At 33.4% G+C, this 19,945-nt stretch overlaps 1 protein-coding gene across 1 annotated transcript in view; it reads left to right on the top strand.

Annotated features, from left to right (window-relative positions):
* LOC114331748 (putative sugar lactone lactonase YvrE) overlaps positions 1-19,945 on the top strand; it is a 240,834-nt gene that overhangs the window by 96,787 nt on the left and 124,102 nt on the right. The gene's annotated exons all lie outside the window — the stretch shown is intronic.

Raw genomic sequence — 19,945 nt, 5'->3', positions numbered from 1 at the left:
TTTTTCATGACAATAAAGCATATTTCTATTCTATTCTATTCTAGATGGACAAAGAAGATTTTAGAGTGGCGGCCAAGGGCAGGTAAACGAAGTCGTGGAAGACCACCTACCAGATGGACCGACGATGTTAAAAGAATAGCGACAAACTGGATTGCAGCTGTCCAGGACAGAAAAGGGTGGAGATATCTTGAGGAGGCCTATGTCCGACAGTGGACAAATTTGGCTGTGTGATGATGATGATGATTCGTTTACATTTACATTATGAAAGATCATCTTCAACTAAGAGCATATGCAGTTGATCTAGTCATCATAACGAAAACGAAGATGACACTTATAAAAGCGCTTGAAACATTAGATAAGGAAGTGAAGAGAATAGGGCTGGAGATAAACCAGCACAAAACTAAATACATGACGATAGAGAAGGACTGCACAACAACTACTAATTATGTAATAACTCTCTCCTGTCGTTTCCCCATTATTGAGGATCGTGATTTCTTCCAATATTCCTTACAATTTTTCCCTTAGTCTCTATCTTCAGCTGCTCTAAGAGCTTCGCAAAATGAGTTACCAGCTGATTTTTAGCATTTCAAGCATTTTTAATTTGGTCGGACCATCTAGTTCTAGTTGGTCATCGTCCTCTTGATCTTCTCCCCAAAACGTTTTCAGAAACAATTATTAATCTCTACAAACGATCGTCACATCTGCGAACCACGTTACCGAAGAATTGCAGAATTCGTTGCAGACATATTGTGGACAGCCTTTTTTTAATCTCGATTTGGTTTAGAATGGAAACGTTTTAGACTAGGAATCGGTATAGGTGAAATTTGCTTTCATTTTAGGCACGATAAGACCCTATAACTTAAATAATAGAACCTAAAATAAAACGTATGAACACTGTGCCGTCACTTTTCAGTGGCACATGCGTCGACAGTGGCGCATCAAATTTTTCACTTATAGACGGGATAAATAAATTAAAAGGTACCCTCCCTCACTCCCAGAATTCATTTTTTTAAGTTCTGTGTGATTAGAAAATAACTGCGTATTTTTTTTAGCTGTGATAAAATTAATTTTAAAATTTCAAAAAATTCATAAGCATAGTTGCTGCTTTTATAAAACATGTCTATTTTTTATAGATCCTTAGGTTGAGTGTACATAACCTCAAAACATTTTACTTTTTTTGGAGATGGTTGTTTTTTCTATTTTGTGTATTTTATCAAACACTGTTTTTAAATCTTTTACAAAACACTTTATGTTTTTAATTTTTTTCAGATTTTCCGTAAGGTTCGCCACCTTCAAAAATACAAAAAACTGTTTTTTATGGGGGTTTTGAGGGTTTGAAGGTATTTCTTCCATTTTTAAATGTTTTAGAGGACTCAGTTACTTGAATTTACATAAAACCTATAAAAACATTGATTTGATCTATTTTGAAGTCTATATACTAGGAAAACTACCCAAAGACCCAAAAAAGAGTTTTTTGGATTTTTGGAGGTGGCGTACCTTACAAAAAAATCTGAAAAAAATTAAAAACATTCTGTTTTATAAAATACATAAAGTAAAAAAAATAAGACCTAGGGGAATATCAAAAAAAAAGTTATATCTACGCTATTTTCCAAAAAAATTTTGAAAATTTTTTTGAGGTTATGTACACGCAACCTACTGATCTACAAAAATAGACATGTTTTGTAAAAGCATCAACTACGCTCATAATTTTTTTGAAATTTTAAAATTTATTGCGTCCTGCCTGAAAAAAATAAAAACGAAAATGAAATTTTTGATGGTGGGGGAAGGGGGTGGTGGGTTAAAATTACGCTGAGTCTTATTTTCTAATCACATATAACTTCAAAAAATAAAAAAATTAAATTCTGGGAGTGGGAGAGGGTACCTTTTAATTTATTTATCCCCTCCATAAGTGGAAAGTTTGATGCGCCACTGTCGACGCATGTGCCACTAAAAAGTGACGGCACAGTATTCATACGTTTTCTGTTAGGTACTACTATTTAAGTTATAAGGTCTTATCGTGCCTATAATCTATATAATCCTATCGTGCTTATAAGGTATGCGCAGCATTCTTCTCCAGCACCACATCTCAAAGGCATCAATTTTTTGGCGCTCGCGTGCGCGAAGAGTAATTACACAGAACCATAAATTTGAAACTGTATCCACCATTAGCTACTTGGGACTAACAATAGGAAAAACCGGAAAAGAGACAATAGAGGAAGAATTCTGAAAGGCAAAAAAAAACATATGGAATGATATGAATAAATATCTTCTGAGAAGCAAGACTCTAAGTAAGAAAACAAAGATGAACCTATATAAGATCCCAACAAGTCCTGTTGTTATTTATGGGATGAAAACAATGACGAATGACGATTAACAAGAAAGAGGAAGATAGCCTTCTGAAATTTAATAAGAACAATACTGGGTCACAATATAACAAGAGAGGGGAAATAAGAATGAAAACAAATGCCTAAATTAAAGAAGAATTAAAGTGAGAAAAGTCAGATACATAAAATATCTTCGCTTAGAATAGATCGGATATATACAGACGCGCCCACAATCAGATATGTTGAGAAAAATTACTAACAACTGGAAACCACTATGGCCCAGGTGTAGAGGAAGATCTAAAATAAGATGGCTGGATGATGTAGAAGAAGACATAAGAGCAATGAATGTGAAAGCCTGGAAGGTTCGGTGCAAGGACAAGAAGAAATGGAAAAGAGTCACGGCAGCAGTAAAGACACACAGCAAGCTATAAATGACAGAGGAGTAATCCACCTCACCCAAGAATTGGATTGAACGCCATGGCGTTAGCTATAATCCATAGGGATTGTAATGCTTAATTAATGAATGAATCGTTTACATGAGGCTTGTAGTGAAAATCAGCTGACTTTTCATCTAATCCTCGACAGACCTGCTAAATAAATCGAATTAGGTGTATAGCAGAAACAGAAATCGGTCAGAATACTCAAAAAAGTGGCGGTATCAATGTTTGGTGTAAAAGTTTAAGAAATTCGAGAAGCTGCTTTACGTAAGATATTTTAACATCCCGTTAATCATTGTGTATACATTAGTAATTTTAGAACTTAAATTATCACTTGCATATTAGTACATTTTTCTACTTTTAAGGACAAAAAACCAAGTTCATTTACAAAACCGTATTCAAAATTATTTAGGACATCATATTTGAAACATTATTTGGTTAAAACATCTAGAAGATATGGTATTCACGCAATGTTGTCAAACTGAACTTTGTCATATATTCGGTTTAAAATTTTTAGCCGATTTCCCAGCGTACTGTAATAACAAATAATGTAATATCCCCAACCAATGTAATACTATGTACCGATGGTCAACTAAAAACGGCTCTCAAATGACGGTTCTCTTTCAAGAAGTTACTTCACGAAAACATGGATATTATTTACACAATAATTGTCAAAAATGCAAACCAATCGACCCACATAATGGTTTGACCTATATTGTAGGTACTGACCGATTAAAGTTTTTATTTGGTGAAATCTCAAAAGACCAGAAATAAAAGAAGGATAAAAATGCAGTAGACAAATAATAGGCGAGCTTTTTTTAAAAACTGATAATAGTTATTTATGATATAAGTGTTAAAAGTACATGTTTAAGGCACGCATGTGAAAGTTTGCAGAATAAGCGAAGCTAGTTTTACAATTCTCATGAGTGCCTTAAAATGTACTTTTTAACACGCATATCGTACAATATTTTTTCTACAAACGTAATTACAGGACAATATCTACAAAAACGTTTACTTGACTGACATTCCATATTTATATTTTTTTGACATTATATCAAAATTGCCTATACCAGGAGTGGCCAAACTGTGGCTCGCGAGCCACATGTGGCTCTTTGAAGGATTATTTGTGGCTCTCAATAAATATACCTCAATTACTTTTAATTTCTGTGTTTGAAATAAGTATTTATATTTATAAATATTTAAATTGCTGACAAAAAATATAAAAGACTAAGTTATATAATATCAGGAATTAGGTCCTTAGACCTCTTATTACCGTTGCTATTCAATTTGGCCTCAGAATATGTAGTAAGTAAAATAATATCGTCTGAGATGACAAGGGGATTTGCGAATTGAGGATCAAAACTATTGTTGGCCTTTTCTCATGATCTAGTTGCAGTAGCTCATTCTACAAGAGACGTGAGAGGTGTTTTCACAAGTCAAGGAAGAAACAGGTAGTCTGTGACTTCGAATAAATGAAGAGAAGACGAAATATATGCTACTAACCAAGAATCCAAGACCAAGATTTAGGCAGAACGTAACTACTAATGACCACAACTTCGAAGTAGTAACAGAGTTTAAGTATCTAGGGGCGGTAATCACAGATGACAACCATACATAAAAAGAAGTCTCAGCAATGATAGCTGCGTGGAATAGAGATTTATACAGGTCCATGTCACCAGCCCCCCCTTTTTCAATTTGAGGGTCAAAAAAAAGCTCATTCGTTTGTATTGCGTTGGTACTGGATTGTATCACCCTTCATTCGTTTGTACTGCCCCCACCCTTTTAAATCTGCCTGGAGGGGCTGGTGACATGCCATCCCCCCCTTTTTCGATTTGAGGGTCAAAAAAAGGTTCATTCGTTTGTATTGCGTTAGTACTGGATTGTATCACCCTTCATTCGTTTGTACTGCCCCCACCCTTTTAAATCTCCCTGGAGGGGCTGGTGACATGCCATCCCCCCCTTTTCGATCTGAAGGTCCGGGATGGGTATGTTCGTTTGTACTGCGTTAGTATCGGATTGTATCGTCCTTATTTTGTTTGTACTGCCCCCACCCGTCTAGATTGGCCTGGGGGGGCCAGTGACATGCTACCCTCTACTCTGCACTTTTTGCCTTCTGAAAGTCGAAAATAGGCTATTTCGTTTGTACTGCGTTAGTACTGGATTGTATCACCCTTCATTCGTTTGTACTGTCCCCACCCTTTTAAATCTGCCTGGAGGGGCTAGTGACATGCCATCCCCCCCTTTTTCGATTTGAGGGTCAAAAAAAGGTTCATTCGTTTGTATTACGTTAGTACTGGATTGTATCACCCTTCATTCGTTTGTACTGCCCCCACCCTTTTAAATCTGCCTGGAGGGGCTGGTGACATGCCATCCCCCCCTTTTTCGATCTGAAGGTCCGGGATGGGTATGTTCGTTTGTACTGCGTTAGTATCGGATTGTATCGTCCTTATTTTGTTTGTACTGCCCCCACCCGTCTAGATTGGCCTGGGGGGGCCAGTGACATGCTACCCTCTACTCTGCACTTTTTGCCTTCTGAAAGTCGAAAATAGGCTATTTCGTTTGTACTGCGTTAGTACTGGATTGTATCACCCTTCATTCGTTTGTACTGCCCCCACCCTTTTAAATCTGCCTGGAGGGGCTGGTGACATGCCAATCCCCCCCTTTTTCGATCTGAAGGTCCGGGATGGGTATGTTCGTTTGTACTGCGTTAGTATCGGATTGTATCGCCCTTGTTTTGTTTGTACCGCCCCCACCCGTCTAGATTGGCCTGGGGGGCCAGTGACATGCTACCCTTCTACATTTAAAACAGGGGAGGATTAATGCTAGGAGTAAGGACACAAAATTAGCCAAAACTATTATAGTAACACCGCGGGTGTAAAATTTGGTAAATTCGTCAAAAATGTAACGAATTACATTTTGAAACTGAAAAACAGGCTTTCAAGCCACTCTCCATAGGGAATGGAAAGTTACACCCCCAGATGGATCTCGGAGTAGTTCCACGCTACCGATTTGAAAAATGGTACATGTATTTGTTGGAGATATTTTGAACACCATTTTCGATCAGAAATCAGAGGAGCGACCTTGCCTTTTCCTCCCAGGAAGAAATTTATCCATCCCCTCAATAAATTTTACAGTTTTACACGCTATCGATATGAACATCAAAGATCTCATGCGGCGCATTCCGAAATGCACTCTTCGTTGTACAATTTCAACCTCTCTGTTGAAAACTTTTCAATCGTTTTTAAAACCATTCATTTTGGAACAAAGTCGTAGGGAAATAAAATAAAGATAATTGAATTTTTTATGATATACGACTATAAAATACACTTAATAGGTTTTGCATAATAATTTTGCAATCTAAATTTTTTTAAAAAAGTTAAAATTTTTTATAAACTTTCTGAACAAAAAGTAGACCATTATTTAGAAGTTTGCTCATTTTTTTGCATATAAAGATACGCCCTACCTATCTAATACACTTTACAGAACTTAAGTTGGTTTATTTAATCGGCCTCAGCAATGTTTTAAAGTTATACACAATTTTTTGGCTTATAAACAAATACATACAGTGAGGACGTTTGAGTTAATAAATACGAATAAATTCATTTTTCTGTTATTTATCAAATAAACATTTTTTTCTGTTTTAGGACAACAGTAAAATGTATCTCGAATTAACTAAATTAAATACTTTCTTCTGTTTGTCTCAATTAATTAAAAAAAAATTTGGGCACCCTGTATAAATAATTATGTAATAAATAGAGAATTGAATAATGTTTCAAATAAGCTAGCACACGACCCACATTTTCGTTTAAAAAAATCATAGATTACGTCATCACACCCAGATGGATGACGTTAGTAGTATGATAGATATCCCAAAAATTATAATTTAAATATAAAAATCGACCTGTTTAGGGATTTATCTCCAGAGTTGCCCATTCTCGAGAAAATGAATTTATTCCAACTCAAACGTCCTCACTATATTTGTTTATAAGCAAAAAAATTGTTTATATCCTTAAAACAGTGCTGAGGCCGCTTAAATAATCCGATTTTAATTTTGTAAAGTGTATTGGATTGGTAAAGTACCTCTCGATATGTAAAAAAATTAGCAAACTTCTAACAGGTCTACTTTTTGTTCAGAAAGTTTTTAAAAAATTTGAACTTTTCTAAAAAAATTTAGATTGCAAAATTATTATGCAAAATCTATTATGTCGATTTTAATAAAATTTGGTGGACGGATTGAGTATATTGTAAGAACTTTCTAAGTAAAATACGAAGGTTCTAAGTGCAACCAAAGTGGTTGAAAAACATTGAATAAAAAGAGGCTTATTTTGCCCTCTTATTTTGTATTTATTGCTTTTTTGCAGAAAGGATAATCATTTAAGATATTTTATAGCAGTCGTGTCGTATATCATACAAAATTCAATTATCTTTATTTTATTTCCCTATGACTTTGTTCCAAAATGAATCGTTTTTAAGTTACAAGCAATTAAAGTTGAAAAAAATCGATGTTTTTCGAAATTTTTAAATATTTAAATTTTTTTAATAATGTTCCAAACATATTTGAGAAGGAGCGTGAGTCAATTATAATTACTGAAGTTGTCACCTAATTTTATCTGCAAAAATCGGAATGCCACCTCTCACATCCACCTCAAAACAGATCCGCCCTGGTCTATACAGCGATAATTCCATAGTAGAAATCGAAAATTGCAATGTCATTGTTTATTTAATAGGTCAGTTTGGCATTTAATATACTTGCAAATATTTTTCTATAAAAATGTCTCGTTTTGGCACTGAATCTGTAGAGTCAATTAACACGTTGACGGACAGTGCGTCAAATGTATAAGCAAGTTTTTGACACTATATTTATTTTACAAATAATGAAATACCTACGGAAATTCTGAATCTTATTGCAGTCATAAATGAACAATACAAACCTTTCTAGAAAACAAATTGCCAGAACATAGCAGCTGCAATTATTGTTATCTGGTCTTTGACATTAGATGGTAAGAAAGATATTGATTGTGGGAACTTTTCATTTAATGTTCCAAATACATACTTTTAATAATTTTCGATTCCAATGAATTCTGCTGTATGTATGTTTCAGTTAATCAGTTATCCAGAGAGGTTGAAATTGTACAACGAAGAGTGCATTTCGGAATACGCCGCATAAGATCTTTGATAATCATATCGATAGCGTCTGAAACTGTAAAATTTATTGAGGGGATGGATAAATTTCTTCCTAGTAGGAAAAGACAAGGTCGCTGCTCTGATTTCTGATTGAAAATGGTGTTCAAAATATCTCTAACAAATACATGTACCATTTTTCAAATCACTACTACTCCGAGATCCATCTGAGGGGGTAAATTTCCATTCCCCATGGAGAGTGGAGAGTGGCTTGTAAGCCTGTTTTTCAGTTTCAAAATTAAATTCGTTTCATTTTTGACGAATTTACCAAATTTTACACCCACGGTGTTACTATGTGCAATGTTTGGCTGATTTTGTGTCCTTACTCCTAGCACTAATCCTTCTCTGTTTTAAATGTAGAAGGGTAGGGGTAGTACAAACAAAATAAGGGCGGTACAATCCAGTACTAACGCAGTACAAACGAAATAGCCTATTTTTGACATTCAGATGGCAAAGAATGCATAGTAGAGGGGTAGCATGTCACTGGCCCCCCAGGCCAATCTAGACGGGTGGGGGCGGTACAAACAAAATAAGGGCGATACAATCCGATACTAACGTAGTACAAACGAACATACCCATCCCGGACCCCTACATCGAAAAAGGGGGGGATGGCATGTCACCAGCCCCTCCAGGCAGATTTAAAAGGGTGGAGGCAGTACAAACGAATGAAGGGTGATACAATCCAGTACTAACGCAGTACAAACGAAATAGCCTATTTTCGACATTTAGAAGGCAAAAAGTGCAGAGTACAGGGTAGCATGTCACTGGCCCCCCCAGGCCAATCTAGACGGGTGGGGGCAGTACAAACAAAATAAGGGCGATACAATCCGATACTAACGCAGTACAAACGAACATACCCATTTCGGACCCCCAGATCGAAAAAGGGGGGGATGTCATGTCACCAGCCCCTCCAGGCAGATTTAAAAGGGTGGGGGCAGTACAAACGAATGAAGGGTGATACAATCCAGTACTAACGCAATACAAACCAATGAGCTTTTTTTTTACCCTCAAATCGAAAAAGGGGGGGATGGCATGTCACCAGCCCCTCCAGGCAGATTTAAAAGGGTGGGGGCAGTACAAACGAATGAAGGGTGATACAATCCAGTACTAACGCAATACAAACGAATGAGCTTTTTTTTGACCCTCAAATCGAAAAAGGGGGGGCTGGTGACATGGACCTGATTTATACTCGATATCATAATTATTATTAAGATCTAAGCTGCTAAAAAGACAATCTAATTTAAGACTGTACATGCCAATTATTTGTCCAATTGTTACATATTACGGAATTGAAACATGGATTCTACATGAGCGGGAAATAAATAAGCTGCTGGTATTTGAAAGGAAAGTTCTCAGAATGAGATTTCGAATCGACAGGAGAGTGAAGAAGGCGCCGCAAAGCTGAATTGGTGACTGTGTATGGTACTGAAAACTTCAGATATATAAGAGCTAAGATAAGATGGACTGGTCATGTGGTAAGATCAGAGGAAGACAATGTGTTCAAGACAACGTTTTTCGAGAGACGGTAGATCAGTAGGCCATCCCAGAAAAAGATGGAAGGATGATCAATAATCGAAGTATCCTGAATTAATAAAGGCTGCTTGTAGAATTATTTGCATATCTGAATCAACCATGTGAACCATTTTATTTCACTTTAAAATTAGTAAAACCAAACAAAGAGAAAAATATAATAGCTTTTTTACACTTTTTAAATAAATGTTAATTGCGGCTCGCGAAAAATTTCCAATTTTTAAAAATGGCTCGGATTATCAAGGAGATTGGCCTATGCGCTCTGAGCTTCGCTGGTGTCGCTCCTGGCGGATTACTAATTCAACTTTCACCGGTAATTTTTAAATTTATTATTTAATTGTTATCGCTTAATATTTACAACGCTAAAAAGTTATTAAATTGTAATAGATTTTTTTAAGATTTTGCTAATCATTTTGACGTTCTATTGATGAAATATTAATTTCTTACTTCGAATACTTTCACAATTATCGTGTAGATGGCGCTAAGATTAATAGATTAATTTATAATAACATAATACGGAACAAAAAAAACGTAAGTTCAGTATTTAAAACGTAAGTATATTTAAGGTAAAAGTATATACCACAGCTTTGACCAACTAATATTTTTTATAATTAATGTTTTTAATTTTAATTTCAAATTAATCACTTTGACATTTATGTCAAATTTCCGGTAAACGTTTACAGACTTGCCACTACTGGCGCTCGCGAATTTATAAATATCCCCTCTACGTACAAGCTCACAGCGTATACGGTCAATACGAACTGCAGCGCCATAAAATAGCCCGATCAAAGAACAATCTGACCCCAAAATAATAAAGGAAGGATGAAAATTTGGGAATAGGTAGTTGAAATTGTCTATTATTATATAAGAAAAAGTTTACAATTCTACATCCCCTCCATTTTACAAAAATGCAGGGGAATTCCCCCCCCCCCCCTTTCGAAGATGAAAAAATACATTCAAAATAAGAACGGAATTGGATAAAATGACTAATTCTAAACAACTTTTCTTCTATAAAGTTTTTTCACTAAGTCAATAGTTTTCGAGTTATTTGCGAGTGAACATGTTCATGTTTAACAAAATAAAACATGTTTTTGGACAAATTTTCGGAGATAACTGAAAAAGTAAGTATTTTAACGAAAAAAATATTCTTAGCAAAATTATAGCCCATAAAAAATTGAAAAAAATAGTGTATACACGAGGTCTGTAGACTCAGCATAAGCAGAGTTGCAGCTAATGAAAAGTAGGTTCTTCTTCGTCAAACTCCAAGTCGAATATTTCAATGTGAAATAACCCAAAAACGGAGCAGTTTTAGGGAAAAATTAATTTTAACTTTTTTAAAGTGTTTATAAAAAGGTTTATTTTTGTTTTTTAAAAAAACTTGTAATAATAAAAGTAAGTGAATTATGCTTAAAATATTGTTGGTCCCTTTTATTTTTTGGAAATAATCACCAAAATCACCTCCTTATTAGCATCACATATAAATTTGAACATTACCACTTCACAAGTTACTTTGTCTATGTATTATTTATATGATCTGTAAGTTTCATCAGTTCAAAGTAACCAATCACGAGTTTAGGCAAATTTTGAACAGCCATATCATAACCAATTTTTGTCTAAAAAGAAAACAAAAAATCAAAAATATTCAGAAAAGCAAAACGTACATTTCATTACTCTTTGAGATTTTTGGTATTCCTAATTGTTTTTAAGTTAATTCCATAAACAATTACAATTTTTTTCAAAATAAAAAAAAATGTTTTATTTTAAACCCAATTTTTTTCAAAACTGAGCACTTTGAACCAATGAAACTTATAGATTATATAAACAATACATAAGTAAAGTAACTTGTAAAGCGTTAACGATTAATTTTATTTGAAAAGCTAATTAAGGGGTGATTTTCGCCATTTTTTTACCAAAAAATAAAAGGGACCAACAATATTTTGAGCGTAACTCACTTACTTTTAATGTTAGAAGTTTTTTTAAAAAACAAAAATAAACCTTTTTTAAACACTTTAAAAAAGTTGTAATTAATTTTTCCCGAAAAGTGCTCTGTTTTTTGGTTATTTCACATTGAAATATTCGATTTGGAATTTGACGAAAAAGAACTTACATTTCATTAGCTGCAACTCTGCTTCTACCGGGTCTGCAGACCTCACGCATACACCATTTTTCTTTCAATTTTTATAAGCTATATTTTTACTAAGAATATTTTTTTCGCTAAATTACTTACTTCTTGAGTTATCTCCGAAAAACCGTCCAAAAACATTTTTTTTTTTTTTTAAATGGACACATTCACTCGCAAATAACTCGAACAGTATTGGCTTAGTAAAAAAACTCTATAGAATAAAAGTTACTTAGAATTAGTCATTTTATACAATTCCGGATTTATTTTGAACGTATATTTTTTCTCCCCCGAGAAAAAATTTTTCACCCCGTATTTTCCAATTTTTGTAAAATGGAGGGGATGTAGAATTGTAAACTTTTTCTTTTATTATAATAGACACTTTCAACTACCTATTCCCAAATTTTCATCCTTCTTTAATTTTTTTTTGAGGTTTTCGTAAAATTTTGCGTTCCCTGATCTGGCTAAAAGTTTTAAAGCACTAGTGCCTTAAAGTAGTGTTTTTAACGCTCGTAAGGAGTGCTAAAAATTGCATTTTTAACACGGTTGTAGAAAAAAAAATTTATTGAATTTTATGTATTAGTGAATTTGTTTAGAAGTATGTTTCCGTTAATATGGTCATGAGCTATTCAAATTAATCATTATCATTTTTGAAATTAATGCGTCGAAAAAATTTTGTTACGTGAAGTGGCAACACGAGTCCGTCGCACCCTATATGTGTTTATACCTAAACTATATGCCTTTATTGGACTACTACTAGCTGAGCGCACCAGAGTGCCCACAATCTTATTGTAGTTGTACTTTGGAGTAAGTTTTGTGGACCTCCTGGACCTCCTATATATTTAAAATTGCCATGGTGATAATTCAAAAATTGTTGTTCAAAGATTTGTTCAATTTGACGATAAAGATACGAGGCCTGACAGATGAAGGAACATAAATTAGCATCAATATGCGATGTATAGAATAAAGTTAACCAAAACTTTCAGAAACATAACGGTAAATGAGCAACTTGTTTCATGACGAAGAAGGAACGATTTCTAGGAAGGAAACAATATATGTCTTCAAACCCAGGTAAATATGGTATGAAAATATGGCAGGCCTGTGACTCGGAAACATATTACCCTTTAGTGGAACATTGTATAAATATATACCCATTATATAATAACATATATAGCAAAAACGGAAATACAGTATCAACATTCCTTGTATCTCAAGTTGTAAAGCAACTCGTCGAACCTTATTATAATTTCAACAGGAATGTGAGATCCGATACCTATTTCACTGATCTTGCTCTTGAACATGAATTACTGGCAAACTCACTAACTCTGGTGGAAACAGTGGGAAAATAATAGATTTGTTCATCAGGAATTTCTACCAAACAATAACCGTTTAGAGAAATTTCAAATTTTCCGCACTCCAAAAGCATCTCTTTTTTTCTATGTTACGAAAAAATAAAGAAGTCACGTAGCCCTATCTAACATGTATTAAAATGCTAATTGTGAAGAGGATTCTAAGAAAAAACTAGGTATAGTACTCCATTATAATAGTAAAAAACAGTGGCTGAGCATACTGAGCATGGTTTCGCGGGTTCCGCGGAACCAGGGCCCGGGCCCCGCAGGGGCCCGCTTTAACCCGCTTTTTGCTTCTTTTTTTTCTAATTTGATGGGGATATTTTGAACTATACAAGTACACACATAGGAAATGCAACTGCTTAATAGATTTTAATTTTTGTGTAGGTACTTATAAATAAAAACGAAGAATACCTATTCCTCAAAAAATTTGAAAACAAAATCTATTGAAATACAGGAAACGCTGTTGTAAGGTCTCTTAGTCGTTTTACCTGCTTTCCAAAGCGCATATTTCAACACTTGTAAAGGCTAACCGCCAGGGCCTGCCTACGCGTTATAACTCAAAGACTTGTATTTTGTATATTAGCAAGATTCATGAATAAGATGTAGGTAGGTAAACTACAAAGTTGCAAATATGCATTGTAAGTTTTCTACTGGGTCATAAAAATAATCCCAATACAATAGGCTCGATACTCGTGTTTATATAGAACCGTCATCATTCAGGCTGTACTTTTATATAGGTAGGTAATTCTTAAACATTGAAATTAAATTCTAAATATAAACAATAGTGGTAAGGATAACAAGACCCTGTATATATAGACACTAATTGTTTTTAAGGAAATCTCGTCGCTTGATAAAAGATATTATTTTTATTTAAGCGTTTTATCGCCTTGTCTTAGAGTTAGAGGTTTGTATGTTATTATTTAACTTATGTAACACCAAAAGTAAGTAAATTTCGATCAAAATAATGTTGGTATCTTTTTTTCGGCTGGTAAAAAAATATCGTGAAAATCACCTTCTAATTAGCATTCACAAAGATATTAATCGTTACCGCTTCACAAATTACTTTACTTATTGTTTATAAGATACGTAAGAGTCGTTGGTTCAGAGTGCTTTTTTTGGAAAAGGCTGTAGTCAAATGGGCCTAAACTAGTCACTAATCACGAGTGTATGCAAATTTTGAACAGACATGTCTTATAACCAGTTTTTGTCTTCAGGAAAACAAAAAGTCCAAAATATTCACAATAGCAAAACCTACATTTTTATACTAGTTAAGATTTTTGGTATCACCAATAATTAGTAAGATATTTTGAAAAAAAAATTCAAAATTATAATTTTTTTTTAATTTAAAACCAATTTTTTTCAAAAATGAGCACTTTGAAGCGGTAAAACTTACAGATCATATAAGCAATACATAAGTCAAGTAACTTGTGAAGAGGTCACGATTAATTTCATTTGGGATGCTAATTAGGGGGTGATTTTTATGATTTTTTTATCAAAAAAATTGTCCAAGTTTATTTTGAGCGTTACATAGTTAATATTGAATATTGATGCTAGAAACTAAAAAATAACAAAAATATAGCTTCTTTAAAAACTTTAAAAAAAAGTTGTGATGACTTTTTATAGAAAAGTGCTTCATTTTTGGTTATTTCACGTTGAAATGTACGATTTGGAATTTGACGAATAAGAACCTACATTTCATGACCTACTGGGTTTAAAGACTTCGTATATACACCATATTTTTCACTTTTTTATAAGCTATATTTTTACTAATTATATTTTTTCCGATAACATTATTACTTTTTAAGGTATTTGCGAGAAATCGTCTCAAAACGTGTTTTTTTTTGAAAAATTAACATATTCACTCACTCGAAAAGTATTCACTTAGCGAAAACCTCTATAGAACTTAAAGGTTGCTTAGAATTAGTCAGTTTATCCAATTCCGGACTTATTTTGAACGTATGTTTTTCACACTCGAGAATGGGTGAAACACCCTAGGGCAGAAGCGCACATCGAGACGATAGGTATAAAAATTTTTTTGGTGTACATGTTATCTATGTGTATGCCATATTTCATCTCAATCCGAGCAGTTCTTTAAAATTTACAGCGAAAACCTTGAGTAAATGGACTATAAATTAGCTTGAGTTTTTATGATATATTTTATAATATAATATGATTATTTATATTTAATGTTGTGGGTGGGGCCCGCATCCCAACTGGAACCAGGGCCCGCTGATCTATCAGTACGCCACTGGTAAAAAATGTGGTGTCGATACGCTATACCAAATGGTTCATTTGTATATGTGCGAAAGACGGATTAACCACTGGCCCATTGCATTTTTATGAATATTGTAGACGTGTAGATAAATTTACATTCAAACAAAGATGTAAAGCGAAGATTGTCTCTTATAACAACAGCAGAACAAACAAAAAAACGTTACCTCAAATTTTGAGAATAAACTCAAGAGGACTACATCGGGAAACAAAACAGTGTTTTGAAAAATGCTTCCAGGAAGTTGATCTACATAATAAAAAGACAAAACTAGAAAAACCTTCAGTTTTAACAAAGAAAAAGTGTCACATGTGCCCAAACAACTTTGCGAAATATGTAGTACAAATGTGTTTGTATGATGACTGTATAATTAAAAAAGTTTGTGAATATTGCAATAAATAAAAATAATTAATTAATCTACTTATTTTTTTCACCTAGCAATTTCAATAATAAATAAAAAGAATATTAAAAATATATAGATAAATATGAATTTTACATTCAAAACCATTGGTGGTTCCAACGGACCCGAGTTGCCAGGTTACGTAAGTAAAATGTGTTAATCTTCGGTCCAGAAATTATTATCATTATCGAAGACATTTGGTAGGGGAGCAAAGTATTGTAAATATGCAGTCACTCGAGCGTGATGGAGACCTATTGGGTTGTAAAGAGTAGGTCCTAAAACCAAAAAAAGTTAAGTAAAGTTTTCAATTTTAGTGGGGACTTTCCATTTTTAATTTAATTTTCCATTTCCAACAATCGTTTTTTTAGATTATAGCGCCATCTATCTATAATTTGAAAAAATGTTTCGAATAAAAGTTACTTATTTTTACGTAAGGAATCCAAATCTGCAATAAAACATGGGGGCTCCCATTTAAGATTTTAAAGGAACCCCCCACCCCACCCCTGTGGGGGGTCGTGTTTGGTGCCATTCCATAGATTTTTCAAAAAAATTGAATACGTGTATTTTGCAGCTTTTCGATCTGATGTTCAATTCGTATTTAAAATTTAAAATTTACTTACCCCTCTCCGTGGAAAGTCGTGATTGGTATCATTCGATAGATTTTTGAAAAATATTGAGCAAGTATTTTTTAGTTTTTCGATCTGTCATTCATTTCTCGAAATATTCGCTTTTTTCTTGTGAAACTATGGGACTCACCCATTTCCTTACGCCCGCCCCGCTCAAATCGTCAGATTTTTGAAATATACACCGTTTTTGCATGTACTTAACGAACCTTATCTTAATCTGATAATTTCGAGTTTTTCTAAGGATAGATTTTTTTTCGGCCCCTCCTTAACGAACTCCCCTGCATTAATCCATTAGCGCCCAGCGTTACTAAATGGTAACGTTAAACACATGATTTTTAAAAATTCTGCGGTATGCCCAATGCCCATTGAACTAGTCAGCCACATATTTTGAAAACTATCGTTTCTATGAATACTTCCGGCACCCATAAAACGTAACGGATTCGTATTTTAGTTTTTTCTCAAGCGTCGAGAGATAATCATATGACAGTGTGGTTTAAATTTATAGAAAAAGATGGACGTCCGTTTTGCGTAAGCAATTTTTGATAGTCTTCTAGTAACTATATTTGCATACTTATTTAAAAAAAAAACTAAGTTTATTATACCCCAACTTGTTATAAATTGTCGTATTTTATTAACAATTACATGTAGCGAATTCGGTAGGAATAGTCAAATACGCCGTTACCATATCGATGGGTTTTTGACAAAACATCGTAACCGACAAAACGCACATTTTACAGGAGACGAATTTTTCTTCTACCGACTTTTTGGTTAATATAATTAAAATTTTGAAACTGTGATAAATTAGTACATAAAAAAATATTAATTTAAGAAGAAAATAAACTGTAATATAACATTCTTTTATTAAATTATGTAACATACGATACTTTGTCAGACCTTGTCTGTGTAAATTTTAGTTGAAGCTTGTCGCTTAAGATAAACATACGATTGTTTCAAGATATCAATCTATAAATGAATATTCATAAATAACGTAAGTATCTTAACAGAAAAAATATTATTAATAATAAAAATCAACAAAGAAAAATAAAATTTAATACGTATATTAATCTGTGACACTATACAAAATGATGTACTATTCAAAAAATCTCATAAATTTAATTCAAATGACACGACGTCCCAAAAAATGTAATTTTTGAGAACTTCATAATTTTACAGAATAACTACCACCTTAAGAAGGTATTACTCAAGTTTGAACAGATTATACAATTTTATAGGTGTTTTTTAAAGCTTAAGATATAATCTTTAAAATGCACTAAACTATTTTGCGTTAGACATGAAATAAACAACTTCCTTTTGAGAAAATTAAGAAAGATACAAAAAATGTAATACAATAATCCAAAAATATCAGTTAAAAAACTGTTTGTACAAAGTCATCAAAACCTTTTTCTGTACAACTTACCTAAAATACATTTAATAACAAGCTTTTTTTGAGCTCTTATACAGTATGTCTGCGTAACTTGGAACCTATTGATAACTTTTTATTATCAGTTTAAAAAAACTAGCAGATATTAAATTTTATTAATTTCATACGAGGTATGTCAAAAAATATGAATCTTGTTCAAGAGTAAAGTAGCTTTATCAATATCGAAAATTGTTAATAAAAAATGTTGTTTGGAACTAAAAACTATGTTTCAATATTCGTCCTATATTGACTCCCCTACAGTTGTTTCAGGTTTCAGTGAACTTACTAAAAGTTGATATATTTTTGTTGCAAATATAATATTTATGATATTTGCACAACTACAACCAAAAAAATATAGGTTATATCATTACCAAATTAGTAAATAAGACTCTATTAGATAATAATTTATTATATAATAATTTCATTAAATAATTTTAATAAGATTCTATTAAAAAGACAATAAACCATAAAAACAAGTATTAAAAACTTACCGCATCTATTGAATAAGAGGATTTATCAAAACTACCACTATTTTCGTTTTAAATTGTTCTAGCGAAATACAAAAATTTGCACTGACTGAGTTCTAACACATTTAAGATATCGCTGATTAAGAGTAATCCTCCTACCTAACGGTCATTTTGGTCATTGAATCTTATCGTAAGCGGCAAAACATACAAACGTAACCGACAAGACTTATGGCGCTTACTATATAATCTGTCGGTACTACCTTGCCGTTTACGATACCAAAGGCACAAAATGAGCTTGGAATGCGGTGGTTACGATAAAAATTAAATTCAATTTTAGACACTTAGGGCCGGTTGTTCGAACGCTAATCAACATTGATCACTATCAAATACTTAATTACTGTCACAACTCTCAGTGTCAACTTTGGTTGGGTTGCCGAAAACATAATTATTGATGACAATTATGAAATTAGTTAATCAATTATGTTAATAATTGTTATGTTAATTGACTAACTAATCTCATAATTATAATTAACTATGTTTTCAGCAACCCAACCAAAGTTGACATTGACAGTTGTGACAGTAATTAAATATTTGATAGTGATCAATGTTGATTAGCGTTCGAACAACCGGCCCTTAGGATGTTATTATGGGAAAAATAATTTTGAATTAGCTGTAAACTATCGTAAGGAACCATTTAAGGTAAAAATCCCATTTTCGGAAAATTGTTGCTTACGATGTTTTGTCAAAATCCCGTCGATATGGTTGCGGTGGGCGCTTACGGAGTCATATTTTTTTTAAGTCGTGGATTTTCATTAGCAGAAGCGATAGTGTTACTGGTGCCATGGAAAGATAACTCTGTTGTTACAATGGAATCTACGAGTTGTGGTGGTTCAGCATTGGGCACGGTAAAAAGATTTTCTCATGAAGAAAAAGGCCACATTCAAGTAAGTCGGCCTCACTGTATTGCTGAATACAATAAAAATATGATGGGTACCGACTTGATGGATCAAGGTGTTTCAACCTACCGAGTAGCAATTCGCAATAAAAAATGGTACTGGCAAATTGTAACATGGTTGTTAGATGTTTCAGTTCATAATTCATGGCATTTATAAAAAAAAAATAAAAAAGATATATCCTTGCTATCGTTTAGAAGAGAATTGGTCCAAGTTCTTCTTGCAAGATAAGGAAGTCCTGTATACCTAGTCTACAAAGTCGGAACTTGCCAGATCTTCGTTTTGATCCCTTCGACCATTTCGTTACACCAAGCAGTAGAAGGCGATGTGCTGGTGACGGATGTACAACATTTGGACGAACAATGTGCCAAAAATGCCACGTTGGTTTGTGTGTTAATTGTTTTATAGGATACCACACCAGACGATGAAAATATTCTCAAATAAATATTTAAAAAAAAATTAAAAATTTTGATTTCAACGATCCTAAAACTTACTTAAGCGCCCAGCGTTACCATATGGTAACACCATATAATTTTTTTAAAAAAGACATGAAACCAAAAAACTTGTTCTTTTGGATTAAATTATTAATATTTTCATCGAATTAAACGTAAAAGTAAAGATTTTCGAATAAAAAAAAACTTGGGCGCTAATGGGTTAAGAGCCAACATATGGTAGAGGTACATTTTCAGGGTACAAGGTTTCTCCCCTTGTAATAATCTGACGCGTCCCAGAAACTGCAATAATCCCCGCTTGGGCTCCCATACCATTTAAACCGGGATCAGTCGCGCCGTTAGAAAATATCTAACATTTTATCTTTTTCCGTGATAAATTAATGAAAAATTTCGCAATATAGCTGTCCGCTCGTAA

Source organism: Diabrotica virgifera, chromosome 4 (genome assembly GCF_917563875.1).
Source record: "Diabrotica virgifera virgifera chromosome 4, PGI_DIABVI_V3a".
Lineage (NCBI taxonomy): Eukaryota > Metazoa > Arthropoda > Insecta > Coleoptera > Chrysomelidae > Diabrotica > Diabrotica virgifera.
Note: the sequence above shows the minus strand (reverse complement) of the source record. Positions and strands in the feature narration are given on the sequence as shown.